At 41.7% G+C, this 3,546-nt stretch overlaps 1 non-coding gene across 1 annotated transcript; it reads left to right on the top strand.

Annotated features, from left to right (window-relative positions):
* Window positions 1-1,997: 1,997 nt before the first annotated feature.
* TRNAI-GAU (transfer RNA isoleucine (anticodon GAU)) lies at window positions 1,998-2,071 on the top strand. The gene has a single exon. It is a non-coding gene; the product is annotated as a tRNA-Ile (tRNA).
* Window positions 2,072-3,546: the final 1,475 nt, after the last annotated feature.

Genomic DNA, 3,546 nt, shown 5'->3' with positions numbered 1-3,546 from the left:
AGCTTTTGCATTGCCTAGGAGAAAGGATAGACCTCTCTGGGATCCCACAGGCCAAAAGCTATGGGGCCAAGCAACAGTCTTTTCTGGTAGTGGCTCTGCAGATAGGAGCACAACTATTATTTTATTTTTAAATATTGTGTGTACAGATGCGGTGGTGGTATAGCTCCTGATTGCTGCTTTCCAAAAAAATAAAAAATGCCACAAACTTCAGGAGCTGTAGCTTCCATTCTAATCAACACTTAAAATGCATGCCTAACTTGTGGAAGCTTTTCCAGGTCTAGTTTACTAATGATAGTATTTGACCTCCTCTGCCTAATTGTTGGTGGGATTTATTTCAAAACAGGCTAACCTGAAAAGGTTGAGCAGAGGGAATTGCAGATTTGCAAAGGCCAATCAAAAAGCTACAACAAGAAGAATCACAGTGACAAACATATATATCATGTTCCAAGCAGGAAGGGATTTAAATCCATTTTGTTCTGTGTTCTCGAGTTAAGTTTCATTATTTGAATATTATCTGTGCATAGATCTGGAAATAGCAAGTTAGGAACTCTTAGAATGAATACAAAACAGTGTTTACTACACAGTAGCCCTCCCAAGGTTCAGTTTTTTGTTTTTCTTTTACATTTCAGCAATTTCTCATTCATGACTCATTACCAATAATATATTCAGAAATGTCAACAGATTTGCAGTAAATTGGTGAGTTATGCATTGGGATATATGGAGAAAATGTTTTGTGCAACTTTTTGGAATCATCATATGAATATATTGACCCCAGTAGTATAAATTAAAATGGCCAGAAGAGATAACCGATGGGATTCATTAAAGCATAAGAAATACCCACTACAAACATGCTTTCCCTATATTGTTTTGCTTTTCATTTTTCTTCTTGACTGTTTCCATTCTTCCTTTTTCAGTTTGGACCTACTTTCCCCAAATCTTATCTGTAGTTTGTATCTTTTTGCTGCATCATTATGTTCCTTTAATTCTCTTTTCTTTCCAAGCTGTCTCCTTCCCTCGTCTTCTGCCAAGACTATTTTCTTCTCCCATTCAAATACGCATTCACATACTGTTAAATGAAATTTCACACAAGGTTATCTGCCCATTTTATGTTGCACGATTTGAATTTCTCTTTGGTTATGGCATGAATATTTTGAGATGTTAGAATTTGAGTTAGATGTTTATTTTCTTTCTCCTCTTAGCTATTTTCATTCTTAATTAGAACAATGGACAGTTTGTAAAATCAGATAGACAATGATTAGTCCTTCTTACCAGAGCCACTGATAGAATATAGCCTTTAAAATCCCTTTGATTCAAATGGAAAAGTTGAGGATGGACTCAAATCCAACACCATGATAGCAGCAAGAGGCATTCCCCCATTCACAAAAGCCACCTCCTCCTGTGTCAAGGGGAGCCTCACATACCATTCAGTACCTACAGCACAAGAAAGAAACCACCAGTAATGAGGTCAGTTTCCTCCAATTGCCATCATAGGAATCAGTGTAGTCCCAGATGCTACAGATTAACTTAAGAGAAGGTTGGATATCTTGTAGCTCTCCAGATGTTGCTGGAATCCAACTCAGACCAGCCCTAGCCAGTGCAGCTGATGGTCAGGGATGATAAAATGAACAACAATTTAGAAGCTATCCTTCACCTAAGGCATTTATTTTATATTAACAGCTCAGGGCAATTCATGGTGGACCATCATAATACAACTTGGATCTTTATCACCATTGCCTTTTATTTCTCTTCCTCCACACTCATTTTTCTAAGACCGAGAGACAGGGTGATATAAAGCAAAAGTGGTCCTTCAAATATTTGTTGAGCTATGACTCCCACCATTCTTGATCATTGCCCATGCTGGCTGTGACTGCTGGGAGTTGGAATCCAACAATATGATCCTCAGGGTCCCTTCCAACTCTACAGTTCTATGATTCTATGATATCTGGAGCCTGCCGGGGGGGGGGTACAGGTTAGCCACCGTTTTCACAAAGGCTAGAGCCTGGATAGCTCAGTTGGTTAGAGTGTGGCGCTGATAATGCCAAGGTTGTGGGTTTGATCCCCATATGAGGCAGCTGCATATTCCTGCATTGCAGGGGGTCGGACTAGATGATCCTCAAGATCCTTTCCAACAGTTCTATGATTCTGTGGAATTGGATTCTGTGGAAGTGGAGAGAGACAGGTTCAAACCTCAGCTTAGGCATGAAGCTCACTGGATGACTTTTGCCTAGTCACTGACTCTGACTCTGTGGTAACCAATACCACAGGGCTGTTGCGAGGTTAAACTAGAACACCACCCTAAGGTCCTTGAAGGAAGGACAGCATACAAATGTAATAAGTTCCTCAGCTTGCCCAGATTTTGTTAAGGGGAGGTGCAAAGAAGGAAGAGGAAAATATCTTTTCATATGCATATTCAGCACAGCAGCTACACAAAGCCTTGTCAAGCTCTTCATGCATAGCTACATGTGCATCAAAAAGACCTATCGATGACTGAAGTGAGAACAATGTTTATTACATTAGCCAGTTGTTGTTGTTTTAAATCCACACATAACTTTCGAAGCTACCCTTATTACTGTGTCCCGTTCCAGCTGTGCTGTGTTGCTAGTACAAAGCAATCTCTGACTTCTTTGTATGTCCCATGGCTAAAGAATTTGCGCTGGTTTGTAAGCTGAAAGAGGACTCTTTGCAATTCCTTATTGTCATGAGGGGTTCGCCAAGGGTGTGGGCATATTTCTTCACAAATGCAAGTGGAAGCCATCAAAGAGATTTCTCAATAATCAAAAACTCTCTCTCTCTCTCTCTCTCTCTCTCTCTCTCTCTCTCTCTCTCTCTCATGCCACAAGACAAAATGGCTGATTTCCAAGCCCCCTCCCCCTCCCCGTTCAGTAAATGTCTTTCATGGAGCACGAGGATGCCCAAGACTAGCCTGTCTCTCACAGGGGACCAGAGGAATTAAAATGTTCAGGGCTGCCTTTGTCCTCCCACTCCCACCTCCCCTTTGCGTTTTGTTTCAGCTTGCATGCACTTGATGCTCCAGGAGAATGAAACCAACAAAAGGAGCACGTAGCAAGATGTGCTATATGCTGTCAAAACAGTGCTGGAGATGAGAAAGTAGTCTCACGGTGCACTTCTTTGTTAAGGATGAAAAACAATACCCCCGTTTCCTAAAAGCTAAGTTACTCTCTGTCTCTACTGAAGCAGCCTTTGCATTCCCTGTGCTGGGAAAGCTTCAGGAAGAACTTGCTTTTGGATGGTGGACAGTCTGCCAGAAGATCCTGAAAACGTACCTGCCTTGTGCCAAAGCATGGATAGAAAACCAGTGGCCCTCCAAACATTGTTGGATTCCAATTCACATTATTGCAGAACACTGGCCATGTTAGCTAGGCCCGATGGGAGTTGGAGTCCAGCAACATCTGGAGAACAACAAGTTGTTCATCACTGCGCAGAAAGCTGGGCACTTAACTCTAAGATGTGGAAAAACCCACAAAATATATGGGATGTGGGGTGTATGGGGTATAGCACTTCTGGTGGGGGACACACCATACTCCT

This window comes from Podarcis raffonei, chromosome 6, assembly GCF_027172205.1.
Source record: "Podarcis raffonei isolate rPodRaf1 chromosome 6, rPodRaf1.pri, whole genome shotgun sequence".
In the NCBI taxonomy this organism is placed as follows: domain Eukaryota; kingdom Metazoa; phylum Chordata; class Lepidosauria; order Squamata; family Lacertidae; genus Podarcis; species Podarcis raffonei.
This window is presented reverse-complemented; position numbering and strand designations above follow the sequence as displayed.